At 51.3% G+C, this 16,651-nt stretch overlaps 1 long non-coding RNA gene across 1 annotated transcript; it reads right to left on the reverse strand.

Moving 5' to 3' along the window:
• Positions 1-1,217: 1,217 nt before the first annotated feature.
• LOC123582844 lies at positions 1,218-5,416 on the reverse strand. The gene is made up of 4 exons (XR_006704611.1): positions 4,559-5,416; positions 3,867-3,963; positions 1,655-1,795; positions 1,218-1,404 (listed from the first exon to the last, which is right to left on the reverse strand). It is a non-coding gene; the product is annotated as an uncharacterized LOC123582844 (long non-coding RNA).
• Between the last annotated feature and the right edge of the window lie 11,235 nt (positions 5,417-16,651).

A 16,651-nucleotide genomic window follows, 5' to 3' on the forward strand; every position in this document is an offset into this window, starting at 1 on the left:
ACGCGGGGCTCGAACCCACAGACTGTGAGATCATGACCTGAACCGAAGTCGGACGCTCAACCGACTGAGCCACCCAGGCGCCCCCAGTTAAATTTCTTTAAAAAAAATTTAGGGGCACCTGGATGGCTCAGTCGGTTAAGCGTCTGACTCTTGATTTCAGCTCAGGTCATGATTTCACAGTTTCGTGGGTTCGAGCCCTGTGTTGGGCCCTTGTACTGACTGTGTAGAGCCTGCTTGGGATTCTCTCTCTCCTTCTCTCTCTCTCTGTCCCTCCCCCACTCATGCTCTGTCTCTCTTAAAAATTTTTTTTTCTTTTTTTTAGTTGTTGCCCTAGTGCTTGCAATATATCTTTACAATGAATCAAGGTTCACCTTCAACAGCACGATACCGCTTCATGGCACCCGATACCAGCGTGCCCCCAGTCCCTCCCTCCCATCCCTCGTGACATTGCCAGCATTCATTTCACTAATTCAAAGCCTATAATCACCCAATACTTTTTTTTTGCTATTATTTTTGCTTCTAGCAGTTATCCATTAGATTAAGATTAAGAAAAATAAAATATTTTATTTGATCTTCATTATCTCTTCTCTGATACTCTTCCTTTCTTTATGTAGATCCGAGTTTCTGACCCACATATTTTCCTTCTCTCCAAACAACTTCTTTTAACATTGCTTGGAAGGCAGGCCTACCAGTGGCAGATGTCATTGATTTTGGTGACGGGGTGTTCCCAACACACACAGGTTACACCTGTTGCCATTGTCCCACGGTTCTTGGATATTCTGTTTCTTTTCTTTTCTCCCCCCATGCCTTTATCTCCTTATGTTTCATTTTTAGAATTTCCTTGTTTGTTTGCTTCCTGCCCTGTTGTCTTTGGGTTTCCCTAAGAACTCCTTCTGAAAGAGAGTCTGAGTCTTGTAGCTCTTTGGGTTGTAAACCACCCTTAGTATACGGGAGACCGGCTGCACTGGTGGTAAGATGTTGGGGAGGGAAAGCATCCTGTACTCTTTTATCATTAAATCTCCGATTTTTTCGTTGGCCTGACCCCCTGGGCTGTGACCTTCAGAAGCACATCTCGGCCTTCTTTTGCTCCCCTTAAATGAGATGGGAAGGCTAGAAAGGGTCAGAAGTGTCTAACTGTCCTTCCCCCAGCCAGGCAAGGCTCTGGGAAAGCAGTTTCTTCTGAAGGGTAGGTCTTTGTTACGGAAAAAGCTCTGGGCATATTGCAAAGTGTTTATTTTTTCTGCTCCAAACATAAGGGGTTTTTCTCTGATCTTCATCGTATGAACTGGGTAGGGCTCCTGGGGGTGAAGCCCATAAAAGTCCGGGCGTCCCTAGGAGGGGAGCAAGTTTGTAACTTGCAATCCAGTCCACACCCAGCTTCCATCAGGTCCTCACAATCACCATCTAATAGCAACAACACAATAATAATAATGCATTAATAAAGAGAACAGGAGAAAACCTTTGGAGATAACGGGGATGTTCATGGCGTAGTCGATGCTGATGGTTTCACAGATGCACGCTTACGTACACACTCGTCAAGTCGTATACGCTAAATATCTACAGCCTACTGTATGTCAATCACACCTTAAAAATGTGTTTTTAGGACTACCACGGCGCGGGGTGGCGGGGGGCGGTGGGAGGGTATAGAAATTACCATTTAAGTAATCCTAAGAGTTACTGGTTCTGGTGGCTTCTGCCCCCGATGAGCTGATCGTGGTTGTGTTTCTGCATATTCCCCCTTCTCTCCAGGTTTCAGGTTGGCAGTTTGCCCATTGGCCCTCCTTCTCTGCTGGACCTAAAAGTTGTGGACTTTGGGGCACCTGGGTGGCGTCAAGCGTCCGACTTCGGTCCAGGTCATGACCTCACAGTCCATGCGTTTGAGCCCCGCGTCGGGCTCTGCACTGACAGTGCAGAGCCCGCTTGGGGTTCTCTCTCTTTCCCTCTCTCTCTGCCCTCCCCCCCCCTCACGCTTCCTCTCTCTCTTAAAAATAAACTTTAAAAAATAAATAAATAAAAGGTGTTGACTTTTAGCTTGTTCAGCTTTCTCTTGTTGTGAGGATGGGAGTGGCAAGTTCCCAGCTCTTCACGCATCCGAGCTGAAACCAGAAGTCACCCCGTTGGCTGACATTTTAACACATCTGCCAAAGGCCCGCCCTCCCATCGTGGGACAGAGGGACAGGCTATGTTGGCAGAGTAGATCCGGGAGCAGCTCAACCCACTACCGGTCCACTCAGCAAACCTGCCCTGCTCCCTGCAAGGAGGAGGCACCACCCTGGGGAAACTGAGGCCCTAGGGAAAGAGCCATGAACCATGTCCCAAGGGCCCATCAGCCTCCCCATTCCTCTGCCGGCTCTAGCCTTCTGAATCCCTCTATCTCCTCCAGGGGCCAGACCAGGCTATACTAGAGGTAGAAGCAAGGGGTCGTGTGAAATGGGGGTGAGACTGAGGTCAGGCTAGCCAGGCAGGCCCACCAAGCACAAGCTCCGCCTTTCACCGGCTGGCCTTCTCCGGCTTCAATCCTTTGTAAGCTTCGAAAGGAACAGTACTTTCCAACTGCGGAGACGACGGAAGTGCTTGGCACTGAGCCTGGCATATCACAGGTATCCCACAAACACATTTCCTTCTTTCCCCCCAGGAGCCCCTGTCACCTCCGGAATCCAATCCGGTAGCCCTGCCTTGGCGCTGAGTGTTCCCCGGTCGGCACCGCCTTTCCGCCATCCCCCGCCCAGCCCGAGGGCTACCCAGAGGATGGAACGAAGGAAGTCTGAAAGCAAGTAACAGTGCTAATAGAGTTACATGCCAAGCACTACTCTAAGTACTTGATGTGGATCCGCTGATTTGATCTACACACACGCAAAATGTATGATCTAGGAAATACCGGCATTCTCATTTTACCGGTACCGATAGAAGTACCGAGAATCACAGCAAGAATCATAGCCAGTAAATGGCAGAGCCTGGGCTTGAACCCGGGAAGAGAGGGTAGAGGAAGTAAAGATCCCTGACCTTGGGAGGAGGACGCTAGGCAGAGGTCGAGTCCCTCGCACTACACTGGGTTTAGTTGTGTAGTTTAAGGACTCAAGTCTTCCTCCAGGGCCTTCGGGCTCCAGGGTTCACTGAGGGGATGTTAGTGCTAATGGGGGATTGGGAGCCCCGAGGGAGCTGGGCCAACCCTGTGAGACAGGAAGGGGCTTGGGGATGTGCCCCTGTGCCCCACCCAGGGCTTTCCTCGTGCTTCTGCTGCTTCTCAAGCTTGAATAAGCACAGGAACCCCCTCAAGGATCTTGTTAAAATGTAGCTTCGGGGGGCGCCTGGGTGGCGCAGTCGGTTAAGCGGCCGACTTCAGCCAGGTCACGATCTCGCGGTCCGGGAGTTCGAGCCCCGCGTCGGGCTCTGGGCTGATGGCTCAGAGCCTGGAGCCTGTTTCCGATTCTGTGTCTCCCTCTCTCTCTGCCCCTCCCCCGTTCATGCTCTGTCTCTCTCTGTCCCCAAAATAAATAAACGTTGAAAAAAAAAAAAATTAAAAAAAAAAAAAAAGAAAAAAAAAAAATGTAGCTTCGGATTTAGTAGGTTTGGGGTGGGGCTCAAGATTCCGAATGCCTAACAGCCTCCTGGGGGATGTTGCCGCTGCTGGTCTAAGGACCACCCTTGGACAAACAAGATTCTAGAAGCCCCACATGTCTCCAGCCCAGCTTCCTTCTGTCGCTTCTTGCTTCTCTCACTCCACCTGCCTGGTTCCTTCTGTATCGCTGGCTCTGGAATGAGAGTTCTCCCCATGCCACTTCCTAGGTGGCAGGGCAGCCTCTGAAGCGCACTCCAGAAAAGCTACCCAGCTACCCGGGGAAGGGTCAGCCACATAAACCAGTTACCCAGCACGGGCCAAGCGTGCACGTTGGGCCCAGCACCTTCCATCACCTCTAGATCCCAGAACGCTGGCTTCTGGCTCCAAAGCAGCACTTATGTCACCTGTAGAATGGAGACATGATCACAGAGCCTGCCCTCACGGAGTTGGCGGGGGGAATCGAATGTGTTGGCAGTGTAAAGAAGGCAGCCGGGTAACTGGCACCGAATAAGCACCACTTGAGCAGCCTCTAATTTTTTCGAACGAATAACCAGCAGAGGTGGGTCTGAAGGTCACTTACAGATCATTAAGCACAGTAGCCCACAAACTTGACTGTGCGTCAGAATCGCCCGTGGGGTTTGTTAAAACACGGGTCTCTGGACCCTACCCCCGGAACTTCTGATTTAGTAGGTCTCAGGGGGGACCTGAGAATCTGCATTTATGACCGGTTCCCAGGTGATGCTGATGCTGTCGCTCCAGGGGCCGATGTCGAGAACTGGGGGGAACTGCTCTGGGGGAATGCCTGCCCCTGCCCGATGAGGAGGAGCCTGGAAGCCAGAGCTGGCAGGGCTAGGCCGGGTCACACCAGGAGGTAGGAGCTCCAGGGACACCAGCGAGGGGCTCTTCTGAGACCGGAGGCCCCTCCGCAGGCCTCTCCTCCAAGCCTGCCCCCTCTCGTCTGGCCCAGCGCCACAGCCCTCAGAAGGCCCCTTCACCCACCTTTGTTTGCATTCCCGGAGCCTGCGTCAGCCTGGGCAGTGGGCATGTCTATGCGGGCAGCCTGGCGCAGTCCTGGAGGCTGGCCCTGTGCTCCAGGCCTCCTGGGCTGGTGCCGTAGTGGCCACGCAGGGCTCACTTAGCAGGCCAGTGACTCATGCTTCCTCCTGGATTCCGGGAAATGCTTCCCTGCTGCTGCCGCCTTTTTCTTGTTAAATGAGAACTTCATTGCAGACTTCCATGGAAACTTCAGGATGGGGAGGCAGGGGAAAAGATGGACAAATCCATTCCCCAGAGGGGACCCAAGAATTCCCATCTCTCTCTCTCTCTCTCTCTCGCTCCCTCTCTTTCTCTCCTACACACACACACACACACACACACACACACACAGAGTCTCACACACACACACACACACACACACACACTCCCACCCTCTTGCCAGCCCTGGCCTGAGCCCCTAACCCACCACGGAGCTTTGGTCCAGCAGGGCCAGCCCCAGAAATGCTTGCTTTTATTAAAAAGGAATGGCCTCACAAAGGCACGACTGTAGGAAAGGTTGTAATTTGCCCAAATAAAACTTAATTTGATCCATGAAATAGCTGTGGTTTATTGTGTAATAGATGTGCTATGTGTTTCAATTTAATAGAAGCCAATATAATAGGAGGCCAGCTGGGGCCTCCAGAGTCCCCCTCTTTCCCACCACGCACAGTAGGGCCACACCGCCCTCCCTGATGGCGGGACCCTCCACCAGGAGAGGATGGAGAAGGGTTGGCCACAGACTCCTGGCCCAGACCGGGGAGGCCCGTGGGAGAAAGAGACAAGTAAGAGTGCTTGAAGGAAAAAAAAAAAAAAAAAAAAAAAGGAAAGAAATGAAAACCACTCTTTTTCCAAAGCAAGGCTGTGAGTGTGTGAGTCTGAGGAGGGGGCTGGGGAGCTGAGTCACTTTCCTGTCCCCTGCCGGAGTGGGCGGGCCCCTGCCAGGGGCTGTGGGAGAAAGCAAAATGGTATGTCACCTGGAATGTGTTTGGGGGGTGTCCCTCTGGAAAAGCCTTCAGGGGCAGTCCCTGGGATAGTGGGCGGCTGCCTTCGCCCCCAGAGCCTCTGTGTGAAGGCCGGCTGTCGCCAGGCTCAGCATGAAGGCAAGTACAGGCTGGGGGTGGGAGGGGGGGCTCACTCAGATATGGTGAGGCTCCCAGAGAGAGTCCAGTCAGCACCCCCTGACCCCAGCCCGGGCCCAGAGAGGGCCCGTGAGCCGCACAAGGTCAAATAGCCAGGGAGCGGCTTGGCTGGCTGTCTTACAGCCCGTCAGGAGCGTCGACCAACTGACAGAGACCAGTAGGGGAGGGAAGGTGGGTAGGAGTAGCGGGACCTCACATTTGTCAGGTGTCTCCTGTGAAGCTGGTAATCACCCTAAGCATGTCCTGTGCATTTCCTCACTTAACCCTCACGACAACACTATACGGTAGGCAGTCGTGACCGGGGGCAGTGGCTCATCCAAAGCCATAGTTGCCCCTGGACCTTCTGCTGCCTCCTGTAGGTGGAGACGGTGCCCCACCAGCAGCCCCGCCCATCCCCCCATCTTGCCCTGCTCTGGTGGCTCCGATCCTGGGACCCGGTTGCTCCTGACTCATTCTCCCCATGAAGCTGCCATTAAAAGGCCTTTATTTGGCTCAGAGTAATGTTGGGCAAACCTCTGAGTCCCAGTTTTCCCATTTGTAAAATGACAGTAAGTACACATACCCCGCAGAGGCTGTTCTGGAGAGGGAGTGAGATACCACGCAAGAGCATTTAAGCCAGGGCTTGGCACTCAGTAGATGCTCATTAAATCCATCTGTTTCGAACAACTCGCACTGAGAATGCCATATGCCAGGTACGTTCTGGACATCAGTTTGGGAGAGAGAACCATCTGGATTTGAATCCCAGCTCTGCCAGTTGCTTTGCGGGAATCTGGACAGGTTATTTCACCTGAGCCTTAGTCTCACCACCTAAAAAATGGGCAGAACACTACCTACTCCATAAGGATGATGGGATAATGTAATGAGATAATAGATGGCATGTATAATAAGTGCTCAATAAACGATAGTTGTTTTATTATTTATTATCATCATTATCATTCTCTTTCTAAACTCTATTCCACGGCCTGACCGCCAGCGGATACGACCAATCTGTCTAGCGTAGTGCTATTCTCCTCTGGCCTCCAAGGATTTCTTAGTCTGTCTGTGAACTGGAGTTTCTGTGCTGAGGCTCAGAGAATTCTCTGTATCCCAAGAACCCCAAAACAAATCACATACGAATCCAAAGATGGAAAGAATGGAAAGCAGTTACCCTAGAAGCATCCGCAGGGCATGATCTTCTGTTCTTTCTAGAAAAGGTCACCTGTCTGCCAAACCCACTACTGGGCTGGACACAGGCGGGTCTGTGGGGCACCTGGAAGGGCAGGGGCCTCATCAGGCAGGGTGGGGTCTTCTCTGAGAGCCAAACGAGGGGGAGATGCACCCCATCACCCCCTGTGCACAGTGGCCATTCTCCTCTCCTCCCCTCCTGCCTTGCCAACTCCCACTGCTGCCTCCTGGGCCACGGGGAGGCCAGGAAGCCCAGTTAGGGAGCCACGCTGTGCCCTGGGATGGGGCGTAGAAAGGATTGGAATCCTGCAGGACCGTGACTTTGCTCAAGGTCCAGCCAGTGTGTGTGTGTGTGTGTGTGTGTGTGTACGTTTTTTTCCCATTGTATTTTGTTGAGTTCCCTTAATCTCAGTGCCTTGCAGGGTGCACAAGGGCCAAGGGAGGCAGTCATGTGTGGAAGCACGCCATTAGACGACGCACATGGGAGGGACCACTTACCGTCGTTTCACACAGTCCAATTTCAATTAAGCCAAACACTGGCAGCTAGAAATGTTTAATTTAGACTCAGTCCCGAATCCCTTTTGGTTCAACATTTACTGTGGAGAATCTGTTTGTGTGATTGTATGATTTATAACAAAGTTGAATGTGACATAATAAAGCTAACACACACTCATTGTAGAAAATTTGAAAACTACGGGCAAGTATAAAACAGGATGTGAAAATCACCCCTAACGACACAACCCGGAAGTGGTCAGAGTTATAGCTTATCTATATCTGCATCAATATCATAACAGCAATATGGGTGCAGACATTCAGTGCTTTGTACGTGCCAGGGACTGAATTCAGTGCTCTCTGCTCTATCCATGTATATAAGTAAATGAAGAATCATAGTAGCTATATGTAGGGTTAGTACCTGCTTTTTTTTCCATTTGGCCTCATCACATGAAAACTTCCCCAAATAACTAAACATATTCTAGGGCCGCCTGGGAGGCTCAGTCAGTGAAGCGTCCGACTCTCGGTTTCAGCTCAGGTCATGATCTCACAGTTTGTGAGTTCGAGCCCCGTATTGGGCTCTGTGCTGACAGCACGGAGCCTGCTTGGGATTCTCTCTCTCCTTCTCTCTCTGCCCCTTCTCCACACTCAAGCACTCTCTCTCTCTCTCTCAAAAACAAATAAACTTTAAAAAAAAAATTAATATTCTCAAACATGATCTTTTCCTTTATAAAAATAACGCACACTTATGGTAAGGTAAACAGTCCAGAAAAATAGAAAGTGGAAGGAAAACAAACTTCAGTTGTACCCTGACCTCCCCTCCCATCCTCCCGGGTGCAATTGCCATTAGCAGTTAAGCATGGATTTTATTATTTATTTATTTATTTATTTTTAATGTTTTTTTTTTTTTTTTTTTTTTTTTGAGAGAGAGAGAGAGAGAGAGAGAGAGAGAGAGAGACTGCAAGCGGGGGAGGGGCAGAGAGAGTAGGAGACACAGAATCCAAAGCAGGTTCCAGGCTCTGAGCTGTTAGCATAGAGCCCGACGTGGGGTTCGAACCCATGAACCGTGAGATCATGACAGAGCCAAAGTCGGACGCTTAACTGAGTCACCCAGGCGCCCCATTAAGCGTGGATTTTAAAGGCTCCATAATATTTTGTCACACAGATGTGCCATCATTTCTGTAATTCCATGTTATCGGATATTTAGACTGTTTTAGAGTTCTTGCTGTTACATAAAAAAAAAGAATATTTCTCAGGAAAGATCCCCAGAGGCAGAATTGCTGGAACAAAGGGCATAAACATTTTTAAGGCTTTTGATCCATATTGAGAAACTGATTTCCTGAACGCCGCCCTGTTTAGAGTGTCATCTGCACAGAAGAACAGTGGTCTTGCCCATCTCACTTTATCTCAGCCCCACCGAGCGTTATGTATTATATATAAATAGTTGGGGTAAAGTGGTAAGTAAAAAATACCATCTCCCTATTTCAACTGAATCTTTTGTTTCCTAATGAGGTCACACATATTCATACTAAAAAAAAAAAGAAGTTTATTTATTTTGAGGGAGGGGGAGGGGCAGAGAGAGAGGGAGAGAGAAAATCCTGAGTGGGGTTCAAACTCATGAACCCCAAGGTCATGACCTGAGCTGAAATCAAGAGTTGGACGCTTAACCGACTGAGCCACCCAGGTGCCCCCTTAGTTACCTACTTTTAAATATTTTTTTAAGTAGGTTCCACCCCCAGTGTGGGGCTTGAACTCACAACCCTGAGATCAAAAGTCAGATGCTCTACCAAATGAGCCAGCCAGGCACCCCCTTAGTAACTTACTTTTAAACAAACATAAACTTAGTCACTTACACTTTCCCCTCTTGTTAGTTTTCTTTTCAGGTCCACTGCCTAATTGTTTTTTCTATTGAGGTTTTTAAGTTTTTTTTCTTTTTGATTTGCAAGTGCTCTTTACGTATGCATTTTTATTTTCATTCTATTTATGATATGTTTGGATGTACAGAAGTTCCCAGTTCAAGTTTGGCGGATATATACATCTTTTCCATGATAATTTCTTCTTTACTGCTGTGCTTAGAGAGGCCCATCCCGTCCAGAGATCAAAATCATGCACATTTTATTCTAGTCGTTTCATGGTTTCATTGTTTTCACATTTTATGGTCTCATCCGTCTGGAATTTGTTCTGCTCCATAGTGCAAGGTGAAGAAGTCTGCCCCCACCCCCCACCATTTCCTGTTTCCCCAGCACCATTTTTTTTGAGCCAACCTTCCTTTCTGGGGGACCCTGTGAAGGGCAGCAGCCTCAGGCATTGTACCATCACCCCCTGAAGACACACGCTTGTGAAATACCTTCGGCTTATACTCCCCATGCACCAGGGCCCTCTGCCTCCCACTGGGGACACAGAAACTGACACAACACAGTTGCCACCCTCAAGCAGCTCCCAAGACAGCCAGTCAATAGACAAGCGCCATAAAATGTGCGAAAGGCTTGAATGGGAGGGACGTCTGGGTGCTGTGTGAGACTCAGCTGTCACGGTTTACCTGGGCTGGGTGAGAGGATAGCTGGTAGAAGATGGGTCTCAGAGGAAAGGACAGGTGAGCTGAAGCATGGAGGGGGTGAAGATATTAAAGAGTAAGAAGGCACCCAACAGACAGGTAACCCAAAGGGCTCTGGGTGGGTGGGGCCTGGGTGGGAGGAGACAATTCTCACTATATGCCATTTTGTATATGCCACGTGCATGTAACTCCTATAAAAACACGAAATATTCCTAAGGATTACTACTTAAAATGAATAGAAAGGAGTTTGACAATTAAAGTGCTGGCGTGGGTGAAGGGCATCCAGGAAGAGGGAACAGCATAAGCAAAGGCTTGGAGTCACAAATCGGTCCAACTTATTTAGGGAACATTCTGATTTAGGGAACAGGTTCAGGCTAGAGAGAATGGGGGGGCTGCAGACCAAGGAGGGCCTTATATGTCCCATAAGGAGCTGGACTTTTGTGGATAGTCAACAGACAGCTTTACGTAGGGGAATGACTTGGCCGGGGCTGTATGCTAAGAAGATCGGTCCGGCTGCTGTCTAGAGGGGAACAGAAGGAGCTTCTAGAAGCCTGTGGAGGGACCCATCATGAGACAGCTGTGGCGATGAAAGATTATGATGTGCCCAGAGCTGTTGTGGTCTGGGACTGCCCCGTCCAGCCTCTCCTTGAAGATAAGTTCAGCCTGTGGGCACCTGGCCACGAGTCACTTTGGAATCCCACCCACAGGGGAGGATTCTGGGCCCCCCTCCGTCCAGGCCCCAGTCTCAGAGTGCTTGGCTTCTCTGGGGGTGAAAGCCAAGAGTATAAAAAAACCAAGGAGCCCAAAGGCAACCAGACTCTGAATCAAGAGCGATCTCAGTCCAAACCCTGGCTCAGTCTCCGTGAGACCTTAGACAAATTACTGAGCTTCTCTGAGTCCCATTTTTCCCGGATCTGTACAATGGGGAAGATAGACCTGTAAAGAGGGTTAGCGAGCGTGCAGTGGGAATATTCCCTTAGATAATGTATGCAAGTTGCCCACACGTGGGAAGGGCTCGGGCTATGTAAGCACCATACCACTGCTGTACAGGGAATGAGTGTGGTAAAGGGAGAGTTTAGAAAAGGCACCGCTTACCCCAGAGGAGGAATGCCCAGGATTTCAGGCACAGGAAGGTAGGTAGCATCAGAGATGACAAACAACAGCTCATAAGGGAACCCTGGCCCAGGTCCTGTGTCTGAGTGGCCCTTTCTGCTTTCTTCCCATCCCAGGCCTTCTACCAAGCCCTTCATTCCCTCCTCCTGGGCCATGTCTCAGACCACATCAATATTCACATCAGTACTTCCCAGAGCCCTGCTCCTGAGTTCATTTGTTCTTTGCAACCAGTCTGCTGAAGCAGATCTTCGACCCATTTCACAGATGAAGAAACTGAGACCGGCCCCCCCCCCCATGGGGAGGCCGTAGTAGGGAGCCCACTGCCTGCTCCACATGCTTCCCCAGCTTGCTAAACCTCCCGACCACGGTGTCCGTGGACACAAGCCGAGGGGGGGTAGGAAATTCTACAGACCAGGGTCTGTGAGGCACGGGGAAAAAACCCCGGCACCTCAGATGAGGGAAAGCTAGTGAGGTGGAACTTGGAAAGCACGGGAATAAGGGTCACGCAGACCTGGTCACAACCACCACTTGGCTGTGTGACCTTAGGCAATGGCTTGACTTCTCTGCACTTTTGCTTCTCATCCGCAAGGCAGGCAGCATCCCGCAGATGCCGAACCATGTCTGTGAGCGTGAAACGCGAGAAGCTATGGTGCCTTCGCTTCTTACTGCTGCGTAACTAATTACCTTGCTTTTAGAGAGACGACCTCCCAAGGCTAGTCAGCGTGATGTGTCCTGTCCGTCAACACCGGGTGCCAGGTGGCACTCATCAGCCCCACGGGATGTCGGAGTGACAGGGGTGGGCTGGGGCAGACTCCTGGAGGAGCTGGAGTTGGGACCATCTTACGCTGTTTTCTCATAACTTCTCGGTTTGGGAGGAAGGTTAAGGAAAACGTCTATCAGATCACGGTCAGAGCTGCCTGGCCGGGTGTGGCTAACACAGCAGTCAGTGAACCGAATGCACTGGCACCGGGGTGGGGGCGGGAGGCCTGCTCAGGGCTCCGTCCCCTGTGAGGAAGGTCCTGACGTCTAAGGTGCTCCCTTCCCAGGTGCTGGCTTGTTGGTCTTCCTCCACGGCCAGTGAGCTCTACTCCAGTGTTTTCACTCCACCTGTTCCCAGTCATCCCTATTTGTGCCCAGACCTTTGCCCCAGAAGGACCCGGTGCAACAGTGACAGGGCATTTTTATAAAATTGAGCCAGAATTCAGTTTAGATCCCCTTTTGGCCAGACGACCAAACACGGGCTGCGCTAACTAAGGTGGCCGCTCGGGGAGCGTAAGAAATAGCATGCCCGAGAATGGCGTGGGCCGAATGGCAAATTCTCAGAAAAGGTCTCTCTGTAACTCCCTACCCTTCTCATTCCCCAGGAGGCGGCTGAGTAGATGGTCCCCTTCTGGGGACGGCCACCATCAATGACCAAACCGCTTGAGTCAGGAGTTTGAAGGTGAGGGAAATTGACTTAGGAACTTTGACTCGCCAAGACCGTCCCTGTGAATGGCAGGGAGCAGGAAAGGTCATCGAGCACCATGTCTGTCGGCACTTTGTGGCGTGCCTGCTGGGGTAGAAGGCACACTGTTGTCACCCCGTAAAGGGCCCAGAAAGCTGCAAATGTGACACGATTGGTTTCAAGGGCCACCATGTTGTGGCTGGAACTGGCTGACCAATCAGACTGGAACACCACCACCATAACCTGGACAAGTGTCAACAGTAAGGAGATGCCCACCCACAGCCCTAAGACGGGGTCAAAGGTTCAAGGCGGGGAATCCGCCTCAAGCAGGCAGGAGCCGTGCCCATCCTGAGACAGTCTGGTCAGCTTTTGGCGAGCGTTCCAGGCTTGGTGTGCGGCGTAGAAACACAGAGCGGGGCGCCTGGGTGGCTCAGTGTCTGACTTCGGCTCAGATCGTGATCTCACGGTTCGTGAGTTCGAGCCCCACATCAGGCTCTGTGCTGACAGCTCGGAGCCTGGAGCCTGCTTCGGATTCTGTGTCTCCCTCTTTCTCTGACCCTCCCCGGCTTGCACTCTGTCTCTCTCGAAAATAAATACTAGAACGGTCAAAAGTTAAAAAAGAAAGGAAAAAAGAGTCCCTTACTTGTACAGGTCTCGGGGGGTAGGAGTCTAGCCACACGTTGTAGGATGATCGGTCCAGGCAGCAGTGGGGGGCAGTCTGGACAGGGCAGGCACAGGGTCAGTGGCAGCAGAAAACATGCCCTCACCGTAGGCATCTACAGGAGTGACCCACAGGGCTCCATCAGTAGCTCCCACAGTTTGTGACCCCACGGAGGGTGTCTTCAATCTACCAGCCTGTCAGGGCTGGAGCTTCGAGAACCGTCTTGACTTCCGCCCACTGGGCAGGGGGACAGTGCCCATTTTGCATTCTGCAGAGCTGGCACCAAGGTTCTACAGTGGACCCCACCTGGACAAACCCAGCCTCGGAGCCCTAATACAAGTCCATTCTTCACCTTTGGTTTCCTCTGGGCGTTTGTCTTGGGGCCATTTCCCCAAGGTCAAAATCCCGTTAAGGCAGCAGGACGACCTTTTGTTGTTGTCTGAATGGATCTGCAGTGGGCACGACGGAACGCGGGAGGGGCCGAATCTCATGTTCCCTTAGCCAGCGTGACGTGCCCACCCTCTTGTCTCCAAGTGAGCCAGCCAAAGTTCTAAGAATCCCTGTGGTTTCTGCTCACAGCCGTCGTGGACGTCCCCCCACCTGCGCCCGGTGTGAAATGCCCATCCGGAACCACCATCTGAAAGACAGCAGCTCCTCTCCACCCCCCACCCCCAACCACCCTGGCTGTTCCCATGGGGGGAAGTGAGACTGGCCAGTGACTCGTAAGGAGGTCCCACCAGCCAGAGAAGAGTCGGCCGCATCCAGGGCACGGTCTGGGCCACTCTCTGCACCTCTTCCCAGTGCTCAGCCTGCAAACGCCCCCAATTCCTCCTCATCAAAAGGCAGTAAAATAGAGGGTCATTTATTGCCCACTTGGCCATACAGTCTGGTCAACGTATTTGCTCGCGATTTTCATGGACTTGTCTCAGAATCCCATGAAGTGTCTTGCGAAGTCCCCATCTTTCCTCTTCCAGCACCCCCCACCCCCATCATCACTGTCAAGAACCGTGAGGATCTAAGATTTTACCCTCTGCGCCACCTAACGTGTTGGCTTGCCCCATTTCCTGGATGCCGGCAGAGGACCCAAGATTCCGGAGTCAGAGACTACGGGCTGCTATTACTCATGGCACATCATGCCTTGGTTTCCTTGTGCAAAGAGAGAAGGTGACGCCCGCAAGCTCAGTGGGGTGCTTTCTGGGGAGGAACCCCGAGCTTCGGGAACCCTGAACTTTTATTACAGTGGGCAGTCAACATGCCTGCCCTTTGCACAAAGGGGCATCGTGTAAGGCTGTTGCCTAACGTACGTCCTTGAGGAGATAATCTAGAACAAAGGCCGTCGGTGCCTTTGCGCGCACGGTTCTCGGAGAGTCCCATGGAGACCTGTCTCGCAACACTACGCGCTTCCTGTTTGGGTCCCCACGTGGTAGAGGATGCCGTCTGCATTTCACGTATAAGAAAACCAAAGCCCAGAGGAAACACGCGAAACGCCCAAGTTCACAGAGATTGGAGGATGGTGGACGCAGATTCAAACTTCTGTCAAGAGGCTTTCACATCTCCCCGAAGCTGGCCCTCCATCCTCAACAGCAGCACCTCTGGCGTAAGGCTTGATGGCGAAGGTGGCGAAATGTCTATGTTTAAAGACGGTCTTCGGTGGCTCTGTGGGCCTCGGATCCCAAGCCTCTCCTCCTTCCCCAACTTGGCAAATTCAAGAGCAGCCTTACTTCAAAGGCCTGTGGCTTCTTCTGGTCACTTGGGAGCCCACCCCCAAGGCCTAGAAACTGTCAGAAGATGTCTACTGACACTGCCTGCTCGGACTGGAGCCAGGCCAGCCACAGCCCTCCCCTAGCGGAGCACCCCTGGGACTCTCCAGGCCCAGGCTCAGACAGAATGGGATTCCAAACATGCGAGCTGACAAGTCCTCAACTTAAAACCCTGTGTGGCTCAAGCTGGTTCTTCTTCCCTGCAAGCCATGGCAGGGACACTTTTTAGCATGGCTGGGACATGGCAGAGATCCTGGACTCTGGGCCCAGATGAGGCCAAGTGGCCCCAGGGGTCAGACCTCAGCCCCCTAGAGCCCCAGAGTGAGGAGAGCCTAGGAGCCAGCCAAGGCCTGTCACCAAGGCAGACCCGGAGTCGCTTGGCTTTCTGGGGATCTGATGTGGTTTTTGATGTAAGCTGACATTATGTTTGGGGCAGCACAAAGCAGAGGATTCTTAACGAGTCAAAACAGCTGCTGTTAGGGCCGGGAATGGAATGGTCCCGGCTCCATGGGTAGAGAAGGAAAGGAAACAAGGAGTGAGGTGGGGTCACCATTTCCAAAGGGTCCACGTCCTACACACGTACTTAGAAAACACCCAAATCCTGCCCATTTGAGACAATGTAAGGAACTTGGCCAACACTGAACGACCCATGGAAGAGCCTTGTTTTCTCTCCTCTACAGAAGATCATGCATAGACGTGTTTTTGCTAAAACAATAAGGAAAGTGTATATCGGGCTGTGGGCACACACGCAGTGTTGAGCTCGCACGTGTGTTTTCTAGGCAATCCTAAAGCTACATTTTGTTCCTTGCTTGATGATGAGAAATAGCGAAAGCCTGAAAAATAAACATTTCCAATTTGCTGGTTCGGACAAAACTGACACACACACACACACAAAAAGCTGGCGACAAACGTAACGTTTTAAACATCCAACAAATGCTAAATGTCACAACAAGCAGGCCCTGTTCTAACTGCTTCACAAATATAAACTTATTTTTCAATCTCCCTAACCTGTAAGGTGGGTACTATTCTTAGGTCCATTCTAAGAAATGAAGAAACAGGCTCAGAGACTTTGAGTGCCTTGCCCGAGGTCACTCAGCTGGAGGCAGAGCTCGGCCTGGAGCCCCAGCAGTTGCCTTGAAAGCCTGCATCTGTGGGAAGTCAAGTTCAGAAGTTGTGCCACCAGCAGGGCCAGGGGTAGGAACACCAGCTCCGGAACCAGAGAGATCAAGGTGGGAATCCTAGCTCTGATTCTTACTAGCTGTGTGACCTTGGGCAACTTACTTAACTTCTCTGAGCCTCATCTATAAAATAAGGATAAGGACTGGATGAGATGATACAAAGTGCATAGTACATAGCATATCTCTCGGTAAATAATAAAATTATTGTCACTGTTACCAAACAAAATAATTGTTCTGTTACTAGCGACCGTCCCCGCTCCTTTTAGCGGGTCCAGTCTGAAAGTCCGCCCCAACTGCCTCTCTTGGGACATAAGATTTTGGGGGGTGAGCAGAAGGAGCTCTCTGGAAGCACCATCAAGCCATCTAGTTTAGACCTTTGCTTTTTGAAGGGAAACTGAGGCCCAAAGAGAAAGGGGGCCCCTCACAGTATCACTTAGCCAGGTCTCCTCCAGTCCAGGGAGGTCACATTAAAAACCATCTATTGGGACACCTGGGTGGCTCAGTCGGTTAAGTGTCCGACTTCAGCTCAGGTCATGATCTCGCGGTCCGTGA

Source organism: Leopardus geoffroyi, chromosome B3 (assembly GCF_018350155.1).
Source record: "Leopardus geoffroyi isolate Oge1 chromosome B3, O.geoffroyi_Oge1_pat1.0, whole genome shotgun sequence".
NCBI lineage: Eukaryota > Metazoa > Chordata > Mammalia > Carnivora > Felidae > Leopardus > Leopardus geoffroyi.